The sequence below is a fragment of the Nicotiana tabacum genome, chromosome 4 (genome assembly GCF_000715075.1).
Source record: "Nicotiana tabacum cultivar K326 chromosome 4, ASM71507v2, whole genome shotgun sequence".
In the NCBI taxonomy this organism is placed as follows: Eukaryota; Viridiplantae; Streptophyta; class Magnoliopsida; order Solanales; family Solanaceae; genus Nicotiana; species Nicotiana tabacum.
In genome coordinates this window covers 107157585-107182329 of record NC_134083.1, presented here as the reverse complement: position 1 = coordinate 107182329, position 24745 = coordinate 107157585, and the positions used below count along the sequence as shown (strand labels likewise).

The 24745-nt window shown below is 37.4% G+C and overlaps 1 long non-coding RNA gene across 1 annotated transcript; it reads right to left on the bottom strand.

The window, feature by feature from the left end:
* Nucleotides 1-286: 286 nt before the first annotated feature.
* LOC107794319 (uncharacterized) lies at nucleotides 287-2355 on the bottom strand. Its single transcript, XR_001649906.2, has 3 exons — nucleotides 2239-2355; nucleotides 1579-1624; nucleotides 287-709 (listed from the first exon to the last, which is right to left on the bottom strand). It is a non-coding gene; the product is annotated as an uncharacterized LOC107794319 (long non-coding RNA).
* Between the last annotated feature and the right edge of the window lie 22390 nt (nucleotides 2356-24745).

Genomic DNA, 24745 nt, shown 5'->3' with positions numbered 1-24745 from the left:
TATAAATTTTTCATATAAAATAGGAGTATCAATTAGCAACATATATTAAAGTAAGAAAATGTACTTCATAAAAGTATTAGAGAGTCTTGCACTGTACTTTCTTTGAACCAAAAAAGTAACATATGTCGTACTTTCAATTCTATGAAAGATGTCAAACTAAACTAATATATATGCTTCCTATACATAAAGACGAAACAAAAAAAATATTTTAACGTACTCGACAATTTTTCCCCAATAACCAAAATAATACAGAAACATGCATTAAAAGAAAATAAATAGCAAAATATTGAAACAAACAGAAATAATAATCTCATTTATATAGAGGATTACCATAAAGGTTTTGCTCAGTGATCAAATTTCAATCATAAAATTATGAATAAAGTTCCCACTCTCCCATTATAAAGTACAATTATCCTATATCTTTCCCCACCAGCATACAAAATTTGGGAACAACATATTCATACTCTTAAATAACTTTAAGGTTCCAAAGATAAAAAGAATGATGAAAAAATAGAGAAAAAGACAACATGGAAATTATTTCCAGCAAGTAAATTATTAGCTAGAAAATTCCACAGAACATATTGAAACTCTAGAGCAACTATGCCTGGTTGGAGAGTTAATATGATAGCAAATAATGTCCTCCCAAGCATTGATGATCTTTCAAGGCTGACAATCATTTTGTTTTATTTTTGAGACATCAGCGTGTTTCCTGGCATCAAATATTTGATAAGTCAGTTTTTGTTTAGATTAAAGGAAGGATATATAGAACTGGCACATGCAGAACTATGCGATCATCCTTCGTTCCGAAGGCACTCTGTTTCAACCAAACATAAGCTACAATCATTCAGAGTAATAGCACAAAACACTCTTCTTGATCTCATCAGATACAGTTAGATGCGTTGAAATGAAAGTTATCTTCTTACCTACATGTCAAGAGTACGTCTAAAAATAGATAGCTAACAGGAAGTAGAAACTACAAAGAAGACATGCCACACCAAATTCTCCACAGAATGTAGACAAAAGAACATATTAGATATGTAGCACGAACAGACTCCTACGTTTTGCTTGTCCTTTATTGATTTTTGTTTGTCCTCTATTCTTTTTCTATAGATAAACTCTAAGACCTATGTTTTTACTCATACACACAACAAAGTTTTTGGGTTGAGAGGGAAAAGAAGGAAGTCAAGTTTGCAAGCAGGATTCATATGAGCCTAAGCCAAAATGTTCCTATTTTGAGGAAAATGCGCTTAAATCAAATGTTCCATGAACTGAGGTCACCGTCCACAACCCATCGACCATCATAGAAGATGTAAGCTTCCTTGATTAGAAGGTTCCTATTTGTAAGAATTTAAATTATATCTATCACGACATAAAAACTAAAGAGATTGGGACTAATCAAAATGGATTTAAAATTAATCTTACAGATATTCTGAGTCAAAAATTTAATGCACCTATGTAATATGTACAGTATAACCAGTTCTACAGAAGCATTATTTAATTGACCTCAATTATTGAGATTGAGACGTAATTAATTGATTGAATAAAAAGAACTAAAAGACTCCAACAAATGTGGCTTACCATAATGCTGGTGGCGCTTGAACAACCAGCATTCTCGATCTTCATACTGTAACAAAAGTGACTAAGACTAATCAGAAAAAGTAGTTCTAAGAAAAATGATTTTTTTCTTATTTTGGGCTATGAAAATTTTCGCATATGAAATAGAGCTAAATAGATTGCAAAAGGTCATAAAATTTTGAAAGGATCGACAATTACAAGACTTTTTGAGATTTTTTTCATCTCCTGGCTACCAATTAGTACAACTTTTCCTTTCTAGTTAAAATAATTTATGGATAATTACCAAATATTCCGACATTTATTTTAAATCTTCGGCAACAGATCGGTACAACTTTTCCTTTTCCTCTATTCTTTTTTCATCTTTGCTTTTGGTAGAACAAATGGAGGAGTGGAAGGGTCTGAAACTTTTGTTTGCAGAAAACTCCAACTGAAATTAAAACTAAAATCCTCAAATTGTAAGAAAGCAATTTATGAGTATTTCGTCAAAGATTAAAGAATCGCAGAAAATACCATAGAAAATAACCAAAAGAAGAAAATTTGATTGCAACAATTAACCGAAAATCAAGAACGGAAAGAGAGTATATTTGATATAAATATTCAAAAAGCACCAGGAAAACATGAAAGAAAACATAAAAATCTCAGAAAGAGAAAAGGGAGATTTACCTGTTGAAGGCTAAGAAGAGAAAGAAAAAGCCGCTGAAGCGTCGTAATGGAAAAGAAAGAGGCAGTGAACCGATGTATTGGAACAAATAGGAGAGATGTAATTAAGAGAGGCAATTAAGTGAAATTTGAAAAAAAAGAAAAAATCTGATAACTGATATATTATTCAAACTATGCAAGTTGCTATGTAAGCTGCTTGTAAACGCTACTGCAAGTTGTTGTGTAAGCTGCTTGTAAGTTGCTACTGTACCAGATATAGATAATCTTCTACTGGGGATAATGTTTATCCATAACGGAGTACCAAAATGATAGGTTTATTTCCAATAGAGTACTAAATAGATAAACATATTTACGGCGGAATCTCATATGGATAAACTTATTCAGCTTATTTACAACGGAATACTAAATGAACATCAATAATATAATATATTTATAACACTCCCCTTAGATGTTCATTAAAAGATAATGTGCCTCATTAAAATCTTACTAGAAAAAACTCCGTGGGAAAAAAATCTCAGTGAAGGAAAAAGAGTACACATATTTAGTAATACGCATTGCTAGCTGCCTCATTAAAAACCTTATAAGGAAAACCCTGTGGGAAAAAACCTTAGTAAGGAAAAAAAGAGTACATCGCGTATTTTACCCCCCCTCATGAAAACCTTATTTCAAATATTTGAGTCTCTGCATTCCAATCTTGTATACCATCTTCTCAAAAGTTGAAGTTGGCAAAAATTTAGTGAATAAATCTGCCGGATTGTCACGTGAACGGATATGTTGCACATCAATGTCACCATTTTTCTGAAGATCGTGTGTGTAGAATAATTTTGGTGAAATGTGGTTCGTTCTATCTCCTTTTATAAATTCTCCCTTCAATTGGGCTATGTATGCAGCATTGTCTTCGTATAAAATTGTAGATCTTTTATCACATTCTAAACCATATTTTTCTTGAATAAAATGAATCACTGATCTCAACCATACGCATTCCCTACTTGCTTCATGAATAGCTTTTATCTCAACATGATTTGAAGAAGTAGCCACAATAGATTGCTTTGTGGAGCGCCATGATATGACATTACCTTCACATGTAAACACATACCCGGTTTGAGATCGAGTTTTATGGGGATCAGATAAATAACCTGTATCTGCATAACCAATAAGATCTGCACTACCTTTGTTAGCATAAAACAAGCCCATATTAAGAGTTCCCTTTAAATATCGTAAAATATGCTTAATCCCATTCCAATGTCTCTTTGTAGGAGAAGAGCTATATCTTGCTAGTAAATTAACATAAAATGCTATGCCAGGCCTTGTAGCATTAGCAAGATACATAAGTGCACCAATTGCACTGACATATGGTGTTTCAGGACCAAGGAGTTCCTCTTCCTCTTCTGGAGGTCGAAACGGGTCCTTATTCACTTCAAGTGATCGAACAACCATTGGTGTACTCAATGGATGCGCTTTGTCCATGTAAAAGTATTTTAAGACCTTTTCCGTATAGGAATATTGATGTATAAAGATCCCGTCTGCTAAATGTTCAATTTGCAGTCCAAGACAAAAATTTGTCATTCCAAGATCTTTCATCTCAAATTCTTTCTTAAGATATTCAATTGCCTTTTTGAGCTCTTTTGGAGTTCCAACGAGATTTATGCCATCAACATAAACAGCAAGTATAACAAATTCTGATGCCATTTTTTTTATAAAAATACATGGATAAATAACATCATTTATGTAACCATTTCTCAACAAATATTCACTAAGGCGATTATACCACATGCGCCCATATTGCTTTAAACTGTACAAAGATCTTTGTAATCTGATTGAATACATTTCCCAAGATTTTGAATTTGCTTCAGGTATTTTAAATCCTTCAGGGATTTTCATGTAAATCTCATTATCAAGTGACCCGTACAGATAAGCTGTAACCACATCCATCATATGTATTTCAAGCCTTTCACGTAAGGCTAAACTGGTGAGATATTGAAATGTTATGGCATCTATAACGGGAGAATATGTTTCTTCATAATCGACTCCAGGTCGTTGTGAGAATCCTTGTGCGACAAGGCGAGCCTTGTATCTTTCAAATTCATTTTTGTCATTCCTTTTTCGCACAAAAACCCATTTATGACCAACTGTTTTTACACCAGTAGGTGTTTGGACTACTGGTCCAAAGACTCCAAAGACCTCTCTTTTAGCAAATGCGTTCAATTCTGATTGAACTGCCCCTTGCCATTTTGACCAGTCAGATCTTTGTCGACATTCTTCGACATATCGGGGTTCAAAATTCTCACTATCTTGCATAATGTTAAGTGCAACATTATAAGCAAAAATATTATCGACCACAATTTCAGATCGATTTAAATTAATCCCATTACCAGTAGAAATTATTAAAAGTTTCTCGCTTACTTGAGTCTCGGGTTCAGTGATTTCTTCAGGAATCTCAGAACTAATCAGATTTTGGGTCTCTTCACGAGATCCCTTTATAGTATCGTTTTGATCATTTGTCGATTTTTTTTCCCGATGATTTCGATCCTTAGAACCCAAAGGCCTACCACGCTTCAGGCATGCTTTAGGTTCACTAACTCTCATGCTAGTAAATGGTCCTGCTGGGACATCAATTCGGATAGGCACATTCTCTGCAGGGATATGTGACTTAGTTATCCTTTTCAAATCAGTAAACGTGTCTGACATTTTATTTGCTATATTTTATAAATGGATGATCTTCTGGACCTCCTGATTACATATAGGGGTACATGGATCAAAATGAGATAATGATGAAACTTTTCACACAATTTCTCTTTTGATTTCCTTTTTCTCTCTCCCTAATTGTGGAAAATTTATTTCATCAAACCGACAATCTGCAAATCGAGCAGTAAATAAATCTCCCATCAATGGTTCAAGATAGCGAATAATAGAGGGTGATTCAAACCCAACATATATTCCTAACCTTCTCTGCCGGCCCATCTTATTGCGCTGTGGTGGTGCTACTGGCACATATACAGCACATCCAAAAATTCGTAGATGGACAATATTTGGTTCATGACCAAAAACTAATTGTGATGGAGAATATTTATTATATGTGTCGGCCTGAGACGTATAAGTGATGTTGCATGCAAGATAGCATGACCCCCAAACAGTAGTGGACAATTTTGTTTTCATAAGTAGTGGTCTTGCTATCAATTGCAGGCGTTTAATAAACGACTCTGTAAGGCCATTTTGAGTATGAACATGAGCTACAGGATGTTCAACTTTTATCCCAACTGGTAGACAATAATCATCAAAAGCTTGAGATGAGAATTCTCCAGTATTATCAAGGCGAATAGCCTTTATGGGATAATCTGGGAATTGTGCCCTTAATCGAATTATTTAGGCTAATAGCTTTGCAAACGCCAGGTTGCAAGATGATAGTAGGCACACATGAGACCATCTTGAAGATGCATCTATTAGGACCATAAAATATCTAAACAGCCCACTTGATGGGTGAATATGTCCACATATATCCCCATGTATACGTTCTAAAAAGGCAGGAGATTCAATGCCAACCTTCATTGGTGATGGTCTAGTGATTTTTTACCTTGATAACAAGCATTACAAGAAAATTCATTATTTGTAAGAATCTTCAGGTTCGTTAATGGATGCCCACTCAAATTTTCAGTAATTCGTCTCATCATTAGTGATCTAGGATGGCCCAAACGGTCATGCCAAAGCATAAAAATATTTGAATCAGTAAATTCTGGTTTACGATAAAGTGTGCTTCAATTGTACTAATCTTTGAATAGTATAAGCCAGAAGATAGAGTTGGTAACTTTTCTACAATGCACTTCTGGCCAGAAATACTTTTTGTAATACAAAGATATTCCATATTCATTTCATCTATCATCTCAACATGATACCCATTTTGGCGGATATATATAAAACTCAATAAGTTTCTTCGGGACTTGAAAGAGAATAATGCATTGTCTATAATAAGTTTTGTTCCCTTAGACAAAAATATAGTGGCTCTTCCGGAGCCTTCAATCAAACTTATATTACTAGAAATTGTTGAAATATTTGCTTTTTCTTTATGCAAATAAAAAAAGTATTTCTGATCTTTGAATATGGTATGTATTGTTCCACTCTCAATTGCACAAATATCTTCATGATTGGTCTTTGATCCAAACATAATTTGAGGATTATCCATATTCTTCAAAATGACATAAACGAAATAAATATAATAGTAAACATCATTATCAAAGCATAACTTTTATTTATGTACAATAATTACATAACTATACTATCTATTACAAACAACAAAAATTAAATATTTACATTTCTACAGATTCATCACCGATCACATGACTTGTTTCTCCTTCCAAGAGTGCAAAGTAATCAGTTACATCCAAATGCATGAAGTTTAAATTATCTTCAGAAATAAAATTTACTTCAGCATTTTTCTCCGTCTTCTTCAGGGAGGCTTGATACATCTCAACCAGGTGCTTTGGCGTATGACAGGTACGTGACCAGTGCCCTTTTCCTCCACATCTATAGCATGCATTTTCTGCCTTTGCTGCTTGCACTGCTTCATGCTTTTGTTCCTTTCTTTTTCACTACTGGTGGTGAGGAGGGTTCTTTGATGCATTATTATTACCATGATTAGAGTTTCATCCCCAACCACGACTAGGGCCACGTCCTCTTCCACGCTTAGCTTGGTGGAAGTTCGTCCCATTCACTTCAGGGAATGGACAAGAACCAGTAGGTCGGCTTTCATGATTTTTCATTAATAGTTCATTATGTTGCTCGTCTACAAGAAGATGTGAGATAAGTTCAGAATACGTTTTTGAATCCCATCTCTCGATATTGCTGTTGTAGGAGCATATTCGAGACATGAAAAGTGGTAAAAGTTTTCTACAATATATCATGATCAGTAATATTATCACCACATAATTTCAATTGGAAAATAATTCTGAATATAGCAGAATTATACTTACTGATAGATTTAAAATCTTGTAGCCTTAGATGAGTCTAATCATAGTGTGCCTGTGGAAGAACGACCATCTTAAGGTGGTCATATCTATCTTTCAAATTATTTCACAGTATGACTGGATCTTTAATAGTGAGATATTCCATTTTTAAGCCTTCATCAAGGTGATGGAGTAGGAATAACATTGCTTTGGCACGGTCTTAGTTTGATGTTTGATTTTTGTCCATGATGGTGTCTGCCAGACCCATCGCATCAAGATAAATTTTAACATCAAGCACCCAAGACATGTAGCTTTTGCCCGATATATCCAGGGCTACAAACTCAAATTTAGAAAGATTTGACATTATTTAGAAAAAGAAAGTTCGTACCTCTGATACTTTCAAAATATTTGCTCGAGATGGCAGAGTCTCGTGCTGATAACGTGTTATAAAATAAAGACTTTAAAATAAAGACAAGTATAGAGAGAAACTGATAAATTATTTAAATTTCAAACTGATGTACATAATGACTGAAATCTCTTCTATTTATAGAAGAAAGGAAGCTGTTGTGTAAGCTGCTACTGCAAGCTGTTGTGTAAGCTGCTACTGCAAGCTGTTGTGTAAGCTGCTACTGCAAGCTGCTACTAAAGCTGTTGTAAGTTGCTTGTAAGCTGCTACTGTACAAGATATAGATAATCTTCTACCGGGGATAATGTTTATTCATAACGGAGTACCAAAATGATAAGCTTCTTCAGGAAGCTTATTTTCAATAGAGTACTAAATAGATAAACATATTTACGACGGAGTCTCATATGGATAAAATTCTTCAGGAAGCTTATTTACAACAGAGTACTAAATGAACATTCATAATATAATATATTTATAACATCTATACTTTACATGTAGAATTTTTTGTCCTTTTTCTTAGTCTATTATATATATATATATATATATATATATATATATATAGAGAGAGAGAGAGAGAGAGAGAGAGAGAGAGAGAGAGAGAGAGAGAGAGAGAGAGAGAGAGAGAGAGAGAGAGAGAGAGAGATAGATTATTTATCTTGTGGAGAAAATAATTGGAGCAACATCAGACAACTTGTTACAAAGGGATGGGGATAAAACATAATAACTAAAGATATAGGTTTTCATCAGAAGAAAACTTGACAACATATTATTTTAGGCAGAATACAGAAAATGACACCTGAACTTGTAACCCAAATCCATGTTACACATCTGTTGATCACGAGAATATTTTCAAATACTCAACCTTTCAAAAGTGTATCTATTATACACCACTTTGATATTTGACCACTTCTTTTAAATAGGTGTATGTCACGCACCAATATCATTGTGACATGTGTCATTAAGTTAAAAAATTAAAAAAAGGCCCCATCAAAGTTTTAAAAAATGAAAAGGAAAGGAACCAACCAAAAGAAAAAGAAAAAGAAAAAGAAAAGGAACCCATTTCCTCCCAAGACCAACCACCATGGATGCGCCCACCTTCATCTTAATTTCAACTATCAATTTTTTTAAAATCAAGCCCAGATCCAACACTTAAATTCAAAACAATGTTCTTTGGTTTTCTTCAACAAGTTTCGATCCAACTCTCAATTCATCCCCAAATGAGTTCCAACTTGAAATGAAGCTTCCAATCAACAACTAATTCAATATCCAAACATCAATTTTAGTAAAAAAAATAATTTCACATAAACAATTTTAGTACTGTTCTCTTGATTTTTCGGGCCAATAATTGCACTTTTTGAATCAAAAATTTCTGGGTCTAATTGAAATCGCACTTTTCGAGCCAATAATTTCACACCAATCTTTTGATAATTCGAAATTGCTTTATTTACTAGTTGAAAAAACGAAATAAAAGTTTGGAAAGTAACAAAAAAAAACTAGAAAGAGGTTATGTGAGCATTAATGGAGGAAGAAAAATGAAGGAGATGAATAAAAAGAAAAAAAGAAAAAAAGAAGGAATGGGAAAAAATTGGACATGTGGCGTTTTTATGAGGCTTAACATACAAAACTATTTAGTTCATTGGCCTTAGTTTGTGTGTAAAGGACGCGCCTGCCATGCATGCAAAGATATATGTAATAGATACACTTTTAAAAAGTTGATTGTTTGACAATATTTTCATGGTCAATAGGTGTGTAACAGAGATTTGGGTACAAGTTCAGATGTCATTTTATGTATTCTGCCTATTATTTTATTTAACATATCTATGATAAACATAACATACCATGTAAGACACTTTTGCTAAAAAATATATAGTTAATTCCAAATTTTCAGATAAGAAGTTGGGCCTTTGACTCATTCATGTGCCCTGCAATGGGATGAAACATTCACGGATCTACACTCAGTAAAGGAAGTACTGCATTCTTTCATCTTTGAGAACTTAATAAAGTAACAGTACCTAGTCATAAACTAAAACAATCGTGCACACTTTTTTTTTTTTCGAAAAATAGAAACTTATGAATTAATGATGCTCATCAACAATGATTCTTTTATAACAGAACTCTTTAACAAAAAGAAAAAAAATATTTTCTTATTTTTCGAGTATTTTATTTTTCTTGATTGTTTTTAATTAATATGATGAAATTGTGAAGTCAGAATTTTAGGCTGAAAAGTTGAAGGTGAAATGTATACAGGTGCTCTACGCTACTATGTTCAGCATCATGAAGCTTTTTGAGGGGGGGAAAAAATATTAAGACACTTAAAACATAGATAAATTACCAAATAAATTTATGTTAAAAAGTGGAGCACCAATCTATCATTACTGCAATATCGTGCTCATACTCAGAATAATATGATAAAAAGTAGATCGATTTAAAACCTATCATGAATGACATCAGAATTTAATAGTCAAGATAGATTATCTCATTAGCATCTATCTTTGCTGCCTAATATACGGTTTGAATACTTATGATCCACAATCACAAAACAAATTAATTATTAGCTCAAAGCAAGATATTCCTCCTGGAAGAAAGAACTCACAGGATGCCCAATTGCTCTTCAAAAGACAGGTAGGTTAAAGGAAAATAGCAGCATCGTAAGCAAAAGATTAGCATCTTACAAGTATATTTCTGCCTACTGCGAGTAATAATTTTTCCATGCTACACAAAATATATCTGATTTAATTGTTCAACAATTATATTCACATCTCACAAATTTCGTAAATTTAAAGCAATATGAAAAAATGTTAGTGAAGTATATATACCAAACGCACTGCATCATCCCGAGGGTCGCAGATGAATTTTAGAAGTCCTTGTATCAAGATGATATCTTGGTTACCAGTTAGAATCCGTTGAAATATGAATTATCCAATAGTTCAATTTAAAAAATAATCAGTATCACTAAAAGTTGTAGCACAAGCCATAACATTATAGTGCTAACTAAGATTAACTATATGCAAAAGTGATTATCAACATATCTATCCTCATGTTTCTTTGCCTCCACGATTTTTTAAAGGAAGAAAAGCAATAAAAAGCCAGTGACAGTTGACTTGTAACATTTTTTGTGCTTCACAATACAACAGCGGGGAGCTAGAAATAAGAGAATAGACTTTCACCATAACATATTTTGATATATTAAAACTTGGTACAGAAATGAGGAAAAACAAGTTCTACAAAGTTTATCAAAGGGATGTTTATTTAGTCTAGAGTATCATATTACAGAATTGACTCACGTTGAACATGACATTAACTCATACACCTAAATTATCAAACATTAATATACTAAAATACAGAACTCTTCAGCACAATTAATTTTTCAACTTCATTTTAATTTTTGAGTGAATTACTTTTCTTTATTCAAGAGCAAATTATTATACCTATCAATATTCAACTTGCAGAGACATCATTGAACGAAGTAAGGTCACACCATACCATCATCTTTTCTCTTGATCGGGAGGTTCCCTCTTTTACCTAAACCCAATGGTTTCTCTGCTTCACATTTAATCATGTTAGAGAGTGGCCACAGTTCTTGATATCGCAAGCATCCGTGTACTATCTCTTCAAATCGAACTTCAAAAAGGTCCATCAAAAAAGTAAAATAGAAAAGAACTCAACTTGAGGGTCGCACTAAATTGATCTGCTGTTGGGTTCCCTAAGAGAAAAAAAAGAATGTATAATCAGATATATCTAAATTTGTTAATTACACTCGAAGATACAGGCATTCATAGTGTAAATATTAACATGTTTTGTTAGAGTTTTTTCCCCAATTGAATCCGCGAAGAATGTGACCATTCATTTGCGCTTTTCTTGAATGTTGTGAATCATATCAAATCAATAAGCAGAATTTTGTAGCCGTAAAACTTAATAATCTTTTTAAAGATATTGAATAAACAAATAAAATTAAAACTGATGAGAGTTTGGAATGTAGCTAATTGACATGAATGTAAGAATTCTTCAGAAAAATGTGTTCGGATGCGAGAGAAGAAGTATCTGGTCATGCTTGATATTGCAGAAGTGCTTGACAGGAGTTGCGGAAATCCACATTACAACAGATCAGTAGTTGCAATATTTTGAACAGGTGATCCTTAGATTGCTAAATGAATTACTGGAACTTGCACACAAGCTTCCGTGATGAATAGCATCTTTTTTGTCTCCAAGAATGAAGAGAGTAGAGAGGAACAATGGTGGGTCTGTCAGTAGCAAAATACATAAGTTATCCCAAACTATAGGCCAAATCATTTTAGGCACTCAACTTCAAAGTGTGTTTAATACACACCTTTTTCGATACTTGGCTCGCGAGTGCTTTAACAAAAAAAAAATGAGCGCGTGTATTTCTTTTATTTTTCATTTTTATCAAATAAAAAAAGTTGCCAAACTAATAATCTCTGTCTCCGATCTTACCCAAATTATTAGGACCCGCCTCCTTCCTCGCCGGTCTTCTCCAAACACCCATTCTGTTTCGTCTCTTCCTCCGAAATTTCAAAAATTCGCAAAACTCATGATCAATAATTTAAAGGAAGTGCTATAAATTTTGTTTAAAATTGTCTTCCAAACTTCTGTCGCTTCTTTTTCTGTCATTAAAACCCACAAACCATTTAATCTTTACATAAATAATTTTTTTTAAATATTTTATGAGACGACGACAACAACAACAACCCAGTATAATCTCATTAGTGAGGTCTGGGGAGGGTAGTTTGCACGCAGACCTTACCCCTACCCTGGGATAGAGAGACTGTTTCATGAGAATGACTGAAATTATAAAATCCCAACTCAGTTACCTTCCTATAAAGGTAGGTTTGAGATCTATTCATAATGAAGTTGTTTAATTCATGAAAATGAAAAGTTGACTTTGATTTACTTTGTTTGGGTGTGGTATGAGATCTGAAAATGAAGGAGGAAAATGAAAAACAGAGGAGTTGCAATTTCAGTTTTCATCTCTTCTATTCTCGGTCTTGGGTTTGCTATGGAGGAATCAATACAAAATTGAATATGGGTGAAGCTAAGAAGCACTGGTTATCCATCGATGGCGCACGGCAGTAGAAGATGGAGAAGCTAAAAGGATTTTCAAATTGGTGGTATAAGAGTAATTTTAAATATCTCTTTTAAAAAAAATAATTAATGACACATGTTATGAATTTATAGGTGCGTGACATTACACATCTTTTGATAAAATAGTCAAGAAAAAAAAAGCGTGTGTTAGACACATTCTGAAAAGGTTGAATGTGTAAGATAATTTTTGTGATCAGAAAGTGTATAATAGAAATTTGGTCAACAATGGTGTATCATACAATGTACATGTCATGGTAAAATACATGTGACCAATTTAACCCCAAGCAGGTATAAGATTTTCTAAACCGCCAGTGTTCGACTGTTCGTACACCTAAACTCTTTTTTCTAAATTCTTTATTTTATCATATAGTGATGCTTTCTCTAACATAAAAAATATTCAATTCAAGTACATGATCTGCAAATGCATTCATAATCTGTAAGCATATCCAATTACTCATCTCTATAATTATTCTGATCATATGATTACGTTCTTTCGAATAAAATTAAATTGCAACTGGTCATAGTTCTGATCAACTTCATTGACAATCATTAAAAAAACTTTAAGATTTTGAATTTAAAATTAAATTTTATAAAATTATTATTTATTTAAATTTGGTGTTGTTACAAATAATTGTCAATATCTTTTGGAGTTTATATCTTAATTTTGAGGGAGTTTGGTGAAGATTCGAGTTGGCTTTTGTTGAAATTTCAGATTTAAACTCTATAACAACCCGACCGGTCGTTTTGAGAATTAGTGTCCCGTTTGGTGGCTTAAGGTCTCGAGCAACTTCGTATTGTGTGTTATGACATGCGTGTGTGGTCGAGTTCAGTTTTCGGACGATTCAGGGTCAATTTGAAAGAAAGATTCTTGTGTTAGAAGCTTAAGCGATAAGAGTTGACTAGAGTTTTGACTTTTGTGTAGACGACTCCGAAATGACATTTTGATGATTTCAATAGCTTCTTATGGTAATTTTGGACTTAAGCGTGCGTTCGGACTTGAATTTGGAGGTCCGCAGGATAATTTGAAGCATTTCGGCGAAAAATAGAAAGTTGAAGTTTTGGAAGGTTGAGATATTTGACCGGGAGTTGACTTTGTTGATATTGGGCTCGGATTGCGATTCCGAGAGTTGGATTAGCTTCGTTATATCATTTGAGACTTGCATGCAAAATTTGACGTTATTCCGGCACGAGTTTTGGAAGATTTGAAAATTCATAAGTTCGATTCGAGCTGCGATTCATAGTTTCAACGTTATTTGATGTGATTTGAGGCCTCGAATAAGTTCGCGTTATGTTATCCAACTTGTTGGTATGTTTCAACGGGGTCCGGGGGGCCTCGGATGTGTTTCGGATGGGCTACGGGCCATTTCCTCCTATTTTGGAATGTTGTCGCTGGTGTCTTATGTCCTTTTATGCGATCGCGTATGTGTAGTCGCGATTGCGAAGGCTGTTTTGGTGACTGGTCCTTTTTCCTTTTCGCGTTCGCACGACTATGTGTGCGATCACGTGCGTATGAGTATTGCTACTTCGCGTTCGCATTTGGACTTCCGCGTTTGCGTAGTGCCTTTTTTGGGGGCAGTGATATTTCTTCATCACGATCGCACCCCTTATCTCGCGATCGCGAAGTATATTCTAGGCAGCTGATATTTTCTTCTTCGCGATCACATATGTATTTCCGCAATCACGATGCATGTTACTTGGGCAGCAGATATTAATTTCCAAAATTGAGGATTTTGTTCCATTTTTCATCTTTTGCACATGCGGCATAACAAGGCGGGCTATATATGTAGATTTGTGCATGTGGCGAGACATGGTGAGAATATTATTAAGCACGTGCGGCAAGACAAGGCGGGCATTTACTTAATTATTACGCATGTGGTGAGACAAGGTGGGTTATCTCGGGGAATGATTTGTGATGGCTGAGGGCATTGTTATTGTTGATATTTGTGTAGTAGTGTGCCTACCTTGTGTGAGTTATACCATGTACATTTTGTGGTGATCGTTTCTTATGTGCCATTCATTGCCTCTACTCTTACTTGTTGACTTGAATTGTGGTAGGACACTTGCACAAGCATACACGTAATTTAATCACCCATATCGGTTTAAGAAGATGAATCCTGATGTTATTTTCCATTTACATGTACTCTCGTCTACTTGCCTTCTGTGTGAGAGTTACTCATATTGGCACGTGAGTTATCCGTGCGGTCATAAGTCATTGTTATTATTGGCACGTGAGTGGTCCGTGTGGATATTAGATATTGTCACTCTTTTGGCACGTGAGTCGTCCGTGCGGTTATGAATTATAATATAGGCACAAGATACCAAGTGATTAGGGTTCATGAATTGGGACCCGCAATTTGTGATTATGAGGTTTGGTACCTCGTGGAAATTCTTGAATAAATCTGGTGTGAAAGCGGTTGTTTTTATTGAGCTGTTACTGGTTTTCCTTTATTTGGTTTCACCGGACTTAGACTTTGTTCAGCTTACTCTACAACATTACTACCTGTTTGCTTCATGTTAAAAATTGCTGTTACTAGTGTATCATTGCAAGTATTGTTTTGTCTTCCTTACCATGCTTAACTTTATATTAGCATTGTTTCTCTGTTAGTTCACCTTCATTCTTGTTCAGGTTGTTTAGTCCAGTAGGTGTCTTGACTGTCCCTCGTCACTACTCCACCAATGTTAGTCTTGATACTTACTAGATACCGCTGTGGTGTACTCATGCTATGCTTCTGCACACTTTTGTGCAGATCTAGGTACCGCGGACGTTTGTTGATCATTAGCTAGCTGATCGAGCATTGCTGTGGAGACTCAAGGTAAACCTACTATTGCGTTCGCAGGCCTCGGAGTCACCTTCTGGAATTTTACCATGTACTGTTTATTTCTATTCTGAAATAGTTGTATTTAGAGATTTTCTAGCAAACTCAGTAGAGCTTATGACTTGTACTACCGGTTATGGGATTGTTGGCTTGTATAGAAATTTCCATTTCTAGTGTTATAGTTATTGGTTAAATGTTTCCATTATCTCTGTAAGTGTTGGGCTTACCTAGTCCTAAAGACTAGGTACCGTCACAACATCTTACGGAGGGAAATCGGGGTCGTGACAAGTTGGTATCAGAGCTCTAGATTCATAGGTGCTACGAGTCATAAGCGAGTTTAGTAGAGTCTTGTAGATCGGTACAGAGACATCTGTACTTATCTTCGAGAGGCTGCAGAACTATTAGGATAGTTTCACTTCTTTCATTCCTATCATGCGAGTTTATTGATCTGGGAGTTTGAGCCTTTGTCGTTATATTCTCTCACAGATGGTGAGGACAGGGGCTGTAATTACTGATGACGTTGCCCCCGGAGCCGATGTTGCCAGGGGAGGGGGCAGAAGCAGAGGCAGAGACCAAGGAGGAGCACGTACCGCAACTAGAGCACCTGTCAGAGTAGCAATTGAGGAGCCGCCAGTAGCTCCAGTTGGGGGACATGTGCCGGAGGCGCCTGTTGCTACCCTAGGACTTTAGGAGACTTTAGCACAATTCTTGAGCATGTTTGGTACATTGGCTTAGGAAGGGTTGATTCCGGTTGCACCAGGTACTACACGGACTGGGGGAGGAGCTTAGACTCTCGCCGCCCATACTCCAGAGCGACGGGATCACATTGGTCAGGTTCCAGGTGTCATACCGACACAGCCTGTTGTCCCAGTGTAGCCCGTGGTTAGGGCGACAACATATGAGGAAGAACATCTTAGACTTGCAAGGTCCAAGAAGTGTTATCCTTACGACTTTCAGTGGTTTGGCTTTAGAGGATGCACATGGTTTTCTAGAGGAGTGCCACCGTATTCTCCGCACCATGGGTATTGTGGAGACGAGTGGGGTTGCTTTTACTACATTCCAATTATAAGGAGTGGCATATAAGTGGTGGCGAGTGTGCGAGTTGGGTAGCCCGGCCGATGCAACTTCACTTTCATGGGCTCAGCTTTTAGAGATATTCTTGAGAGAGTTTGTTCCTCAGACCTTTCGGGATGCATGGCGTGTGGAGTTTGAGCAACTGCGCCAGAGTACTATGTCAGTGTCAGAGTATGCCATTAGATTCAGTGATTTGTTCAGACATGCACCTGCTTTGGTTTCTATAGTCAGAGAGCGAGTCCGCAGGTTCATAGATGGGCTCAGTCATGATATCTGATTTAGCATGGCTCGGGAGTTGAAGTCGGATGCTCCGTTTCAGTAGGTGGTAGAGATCGCTTACCAATTATAGGGCATGCGGGGTCAGGAAAGAGAGGACACAGAGGCTAAGAGGCCTCGCAGACCGGGAGGATCTACTAGTCCCTATTTTGGAGGTAGGGTACGGCATGGTAGAGGTTTTGTAGGTTAGCTAGTTCAGTTTGCACTTTAGACTTCGCACGGTGTTTCAGGTACTCAAAGGTCTCAGGGTACCCATATCGGACAACTTCTACAGCCACGCCAGCAGATGGGTTGCTTTGAGTGTGGAGATACCATCCACATGGTGAAAGATTGTCCTAGACTCCGTATAGATGTGTCACAACGAGGTATTCATTCTATGAGTTCTGCTCCAATTACTGATATCCATTTACCGCCATCTTGGGGTGCAGGTCAGGCATGTAGAGGGCGTACAAGAGGGGGAGGCCCGACCCGTTGATGTGCTTTCTACGGTAGGGCTGAGGTCGGTGCACCAGATGATGTTGTACAGGTATGGTTTCGATTTGTTAAAGAGAGCATCATTCGTATTTTGTTTCGGTTCTACTTATGGGGTGAGTCCTCCTATGTTGCTTCACATATGGGTGATTTTCGTGATTTTGTACTCTATTTATCTGTTTACCCCTATCGGGAGATTCTATAGTATAGCCCGTGTCTATCATTTTGTTTTTTTCATTATTGAGAGCTATGAGACTAGGAGTGAATCTCTGTTACTCATTACGATAGGTCTTGATGTGATTTCTGGGTGGTTGATTATAATTTTAGGATTTAGATGCTCTACCGGTATGGGGGTTCAATATGTGTTGTGATTTTGTTTAGCGGAATTGAATTGGTGGAAAGATTTTGGTTGGTACGATGTGTTTACTACTTGTGATTCAGAGCTGAGGATGGGATCCTCGCGTATTCATGTGAATTGATATGTTTGAACCGGGCTACGTATCGCGGTGGAAGATATATCAGGATGAGATCCTTGTGATTAGTTCATGTGTTTTAATTCTCCCTTATGAAATTGATTTGTAAGTATGATACTGATAGGGAATGGTGCATGTCGGGCTTGTTTTATAGTTCTCTCATGTGTTTCCTTGTTTATTCAGTCATATTCGTATTGTGCTTATTGGGTTTTAGCTTGCGAGGTATGTGTCCAAGTGGTGTTGGATGTTACTTGTTGATTTGAGTGAATAGTCATGGCATCCTCATGGTTCTTGCATCGTTGTCGGTGTTGTGGAGGTTTGGAACAGGGTTCTAGCTGATATGAGGTTAATTGCCGGTGCTGGGTTTGATTATGGACAACTATTGTGATCGGATATGTTGCTATAGGCATATGTGTGATGTGTCATGTCGTGTGGTTGTACTTTATGGGTGTTGGCATAAGTTGGTGCAACTGATTGAGGCTGATACCGTATGTTGATATAGGAATCGGGTCTTTTGGAAATGATCGGATGGTGAGAAATTTGGTTCTAAGGCCTATAGGTATTGGTGGAAGTAAAACAAAAATCTTCAGTTGAGGTGGTGTTGTCGGTCTTACGTGGATTTGGGTTGATGTGGGTTCACCCACGTGTGTACGTATGGTAAGTACATTAAGTGATTTAAGGACTTCAGAACGATTCTTGGCACGTTTGAGGACGAACATTTGCTTAAGAGGGGGAGAATGTAACGACGCGACCGGTCATTTTGAGAATTAGCGTCTCGTTTGGTGGCTTAAGGTCTCGAGAAGCTTCGTATTGTATATTATGACTTATGTGTGTGGTCGAGTTCGGTTTTCGGACGATTCAGGGTCAATTTGGAAGAAGGATTCTTGTGTTAGAAGCTTAAGCGGTAGGAGTTGACCGAAGTTTTGACTTTTGTTTAGACGACCCCGAAATGGCATATTGATGATTCCAATAGCTTCGTATGGTGATTTTGGACTTAGGCATGCGTTCAGATTTAGATTTGGAGGTCCGTAGGTTAATTTGAAGCATTTCGGCGAAAATTGAAAAGTTGAAGTTTTGGAAGGTTGAAATCTTTAATCGGGAGTTGACTTTGATGATATTGGACTCGGATTGCAATTCTGAGAGTTGGATTAGTTCCGTTATGTCATTTGAGACTTGCATGCAAAATTTGATCATTCCGGGTTGATTGGATATGTTTCGGCACGAGTTTTGGAAGTTGGAAGATTTGGAAATTCATAAGTTCGATTCGAGCTGCGATTCATAGTTTCAACGTTGTTTGATGTGATTTGAGTCCTCGAGCAGGTTCGCGTTATGTTATGGAACTTGTTGGTATGTTGCGATGGGGTCCCGGGGGCCTCGAGTATGTTTCGGATGGGCTACGAGCCATTTCCTCCTATTTTGGAATATTGTTGCTGGTGTCTGATGTCCTTCTATGCGATCGCATAGGTGCAGCCGCGATCGCGAAGGCTGTTTTAGTGACTGGTCCTTTTTCCTCTTCACGTTCGCATGACTATGTCCGCGATCGCGTGCGTATGGGTATTGCTACTTCGCATTCGCATTTGGACTTTCGCATTCTCATAGTGCCTTTTTTGGGGCAGTGATATTTCTTCATCGCGATTGCACCCCTTCTCTCGCGATTGCGAAGTGTATTCTTAGCAGCTGACATTTTCTTCTTCGCAATCGCATATGTATTTCCGCGATCGCGATGCATGTTACCTCGGCAGCAAATATTAATTTCCAAAATCTAGGGTTTTGTCCATTTTTCGTCTTTTGAGCTAGAGACTTCGGATTTGGGCGAAATCTGAGGGGTCCTTCACGTGGTTGTTTGGGGTAAGTGATTTTTACCCGGATTTGATTTTATTTCATGATTTTATCTTTGTTTTTATCATTTAATTAGTGAATTGAATGAAAGAAAATGGGAATTTTTGGAAGAATCATTCAAAATGTAAAATGATGATTTAAAGGACGAACTGATATTGGAATTTGATAATTTTGGTATGGTTAGACTCGTATCGGAATGAGTGTTCGGGTTTTGTGAATTTTATCGGGTTTCGAGGTGCGAGCCCAGGGGTTGACGTTTTAGTTTTAATTAGAGATTGAATCTTTATTATCCGAAATTGTTACCTATGAGTTTTATTTATGATTTGAAGTTATTTTGGCTAGATTTAAGCCGCCCGAAGGTTGTTTCACTCGAGAAGGTCATTTTAGAGTATCGGTCTAGGTTCTTTGAGATAAGTATCTTGCCTAACTTTGTGTGGGAGAACTACCCATTAGGATTTGAGTCATTTGTGCTAATTGTGTGAAGGCCGTGTACGCGAGATGGGGAGTACGTACTCGGGCTTAATTGTGGAAATCTTACCGTTTAGGGCTCTTAGGTTCTTAGGTTCATTAGATATGAAGTTGTTTCGTCATGTTAAATCCCCCATTTACTAAATTCACCCTTACATGTCTTATTTTGAATTAATTGATTCATGTTCTACCCTTATTGCCAATTAAACTCTTTTGTGCCTTAACTGAAGTTGTTGCCTCTTTTATTGTCATGCTATCCTTTATGTAATTGCTTAACCTTAATTGAAGTTATTTTTATCTCTTCCGTAACTGCTTAACCTTAGTTGAAGTTATTATTATCTTTTCGGTACTTGCTTAACCTTAATTGAAGTTATTAGTATCTCTTCCATAATTACTTAACCTTAATTGAAATTACTATTATCTCTTCCGTATTTGCTTAGCCTTAATTGAAGTTTGTTATCCCTTTCATTGTTGACGTATTCTTATTTGGGGTCATTGATTCATGCTATCTCTTTTGTCGTCGAATTGTACTTTTCTGGAATCATTGTTGCACATTATCTCTCCCTTGTTGAACTATTCTTTTTGAGACCATTATTCCCTGTTGTGTTTTTCTTTGTGAGCTCGTTCTTCCATTTCTTTGTGTTCTGAAGTTCTTGTGTTGATTCACTTGCCGTATTCTCGTGTTATTATTGTTGTTGTTGTTGTACTCAGTGTTGTTGAGCCGAGGGCTATGCCTGATTGTGGTATTGAAACTGTTTTAAGGAAATATTGTGGCATATGGGCACGTGTTACGAAAATCATTTTATTGTGTTGTTATGTTTTGGCACACGTGGTATTGTTGTGAGGATTGTCGGGGTGTTCGCACATGAGTTGTCCGTACTGTTATTATTATTGATATTTTGCATATGTGGCATAACAAGGCGGGCTATATATGTGGGTTTGCGCATGTGGCGAGATAAGGTGAGAATATTATTATGTGCGTGCGGCGAGACAAGGCGGCAATTTACTTTATTATTACGCACGTGGCGAGACAAGGTGGATTATATCGGGGAGTGATTTGTGATGACTTGTGATGGCTGGGGGCATTGTTATTGTTTATATTTGTGTAGTGGTGTATCTACCTTGTTTGAGTTATACCGTATACATTTTGTGGTGATCGTTTATTATGTGCCATTTGTATAGGTGAAATATGATATGACACGTGATCATCTAAAGGAAAGACACGTGGAACCCTAGACGGGGATGACCGAAGACCGAACACAGCCATTCCACTTGTTACCGGAAGAGATAACGTTCATAAAGGTGTATTAAATGCTCTGCGCCCGGTAGCATTTAATAAGGAATATTCTGCAGCATAAAGAGCGAAGGCCTGTTACTGAGAATTTGACACTTATATTCATCGTTATATCTTTATCAATGGCCCTCATAATTGACATTAAGGGAGGGCACGATCCTAGGACCTCCTTCCCTAGACATAGCTATAAATAGTGAGCCTAGTTATCATTGTAAAGGACACGAATTTTCTGGTAAAACTTACACCACATTCTATATAAAGCTTAATACAATCTTACTTTTTCGCTTTTTGATCTCATCATTGCTGTGCCCGGAAACCTTGTTCCCGGAACTGTCATCTCTGTTGTTTCATCTATATTTTAAGACTAAGTATTATACGTTTCTTCAATTATTGAATTATTTCATGATCAAATTAGTTCACTTGTCTAGAAACCACGTATAAATTCAACTGTATCATTTTGTGGGTAAATAGTTTGGCGCCCACCGTGGGGTCTAGACAGTCGTGCAATTAAATTGATCCTTGCCTTTTTTACTAATGTGATTTGATTATTTTGTCTTAGAAAGAAATCACAAAAATGGCAGATAAACACTGTTAACAACACGTACAACCCTGAAATTTGAGGGGATCGGCCTCATTTTAAGGATTCAATCAGTGACACCCACAATGAGGGAAATGACGCCACGCCGGTGCATGACAGGCAAAACCATCGACAAGTTCGGGAGACAACTCCCGATGATGCTGATGAGGAGAATATTGTGGATGCGGTGAGGGTCCTGCAAGAGCAACATGGGATCATTCTAGGCCATCTTACACGGAAGGATAAGGTTATGATGGAGCTGAAGCAGGCGCTATCAGGGGCTTCGAATAATGTAAACAGACGACAACAACACTCCCAGGGGTAAAGTTGGCTCAGACGGGGCTGGGGGGAATAGACCCGGTCTCAACAACGAGAATGACCCGTTTAAGAATGAACTTTTACGGTTTATGAGGGAAGTAAATGCCCGCATGGACCAAATCCCAGGCGCACCACCAGTATTGAAAGGCCCAGACTCGAAGAAGTATACTCAATTTCCGTACAAGCCAAGTGCGGCACCAGAACTAATCCCAAAGCAGTTCAAAATGCCTAAAATGACAAAGTATGACGGGACTTCAGACCCACAGGAGCATATTACAACCTACACAACGGCGGTAAAAGGAAATGATTTAGATCCTCACGAAATTGAATCTGTGTTGTTAAAGAAATCTGGAGAAACTCTCACGAGGGGAGCTCTAACGTGGTATTCATTATTACCCGAGCATTCCATAGATTCCTTTGAGATGCTCGCGGATTATTTCATCAAGGCTCATGTCGGGGCCATAAAAGTACAAACCCGGAAGGTCGATATATTTAGGATCGCACAGGGAGAATCTGAATTATTACGAGAGTTCGTTACCCAATTCCAGAAAGAAAGAATGTTGCTCCCAGCTGTCCCGGACGAATGGGCAGCTGAAGCATTCACCAAAGGATTGAATCCGAGAAGCTCAGACGCTTCCCGGAAGCTGAAGGAGAGCCTGCTTGAGTTTAATGCAATAACTTGGGTAGATGTCCACAACCGATATGAGTCAAAGATAAGGATCGAAGATGACCAGGTTGGTTCTACATCATCGGCCAAAGGTCAGGAGAAGAGAAGATAAAAATAAAAGGATGACTACGACGCGGACAGACAGACTTCGAGGGGCCAATTTTTGCCTTGCGAGCGGACCGAAGGCCGTGGCAGTAACTTCCGGGCAGCAAACAAGTTCACCATTGACAGAGGGACCGAATCATGGTCGAAATAATAGATCACCTGAGGATAAAGAGACGTCGGGGTCTTGGGATCCTTCTTACCCCAAGTTATCGGAATATAACTTCAACGTCAGTATAGTGGAGTTGGTGTCAGCCATGAGAAACATTAAAGAAACATGATTCCCGAGACCTATGAGATCTGATTCCATCTAGAGGGATCCAACTTATGGTGTGAATACCATGGGATGATTGACCACCGAATAGGGGACTGCCGATACCTCCGGGAAGAGGTGGCAACACTATTGAAGAATGGTCACCTCAGAGAATTCTTGAGTGATCGAGCTAAAAATAATTATGGTCATAACACAGACAACGCGGAACCTTCAAAAGAAGGAGAAGAACCCTCACGCCAAATGATCAATATGATCTTTGGAGGGAATGGGATTAACGAAGTCACCTTTTCGGCAGCGAAAAAGACGAAAGGATAGATAACTCATGTAGCAACCAATGTAGTAGTAGTTCCAAAGAACAATATATTTCACATGTGTGTAGACTATAAAGACCTTAATAAGGCGTGCCTGAAAGACTCGTTCCCACTACTAAATATCGATCAAATGATTGATGCCACAACCGGGCACGAGTTAATGAGTTTCCTCGATGCTTATTCCGAGTACAACAAAATCAAGATGAACCCGGAAGATCAGGAAAAAACTTTGTTTATAACGAATTTCGGTACATATTGTTACAATGTGATGTCCTTCGGGTTGAAAAACGCCGGAGCCATTTATCAACTGCTCGTAAATAAGATGTTTGAAAAACAAATAGGAAAGACTATGGAAGTTTATATAGGCGATATGCTTGTTAAGTCTTTGAATGCAGAGTACCGCATTAAGAATTTGCAAGAAATATTCAACATCCTGATAAAGCATAACATGAAACTTAATCCAGAGAAGTGCACGTTCGAGGTCAGTTCTGTTATGTTTCTGGGATTTCTAGTCTCACAAAGGGGAATTGAGGTAAACCCCGACAAAATCAAGGCCATAGAGGATCTCCCGGATCAGTTGTCGAACGTAAAAGAAGTCCAAAGGCTCACAGGAAGATTAGCAGCTTTGAGCAGGTTCATTTCCGGGTCGTCAAAAAAATGTCATCGCTTCTTCACACTGCTGAAAAAGAAAAATAATTTCAAATAGACACCGGAGTGCCAGCAGGCTCTGAGGGACCTGAAGAATTAGTTATTAAGCCCTTCATTGCTTTCAAAACCAAAAGGAGGTGAAACATTGCTAGTCTACCTCGCGGTTTCAGAAGTTGCGGTAAGTGTAGTTTTAGCCTGGGAGGACGAAGATACGTAATTTTCCATTTATTACGTTAGAAAAATTTTAACCGGAGCAGAAACTCACTACCCACATTTGGAAAAACTAGCCTTAGCTCTCGTAGTCACCGCCCGAAAGCTGAGGCCCTACTTCCAATGCCACCTGATAGTTGTGGTGACTACTTTCTCTTTGCGGAACATCCTCCATAAACCCGAGCTCTCGGGTAGATTGACCAAATGGGCTGTCGAAATGTGTGAGTTCGACATAGAATATAAACCAAG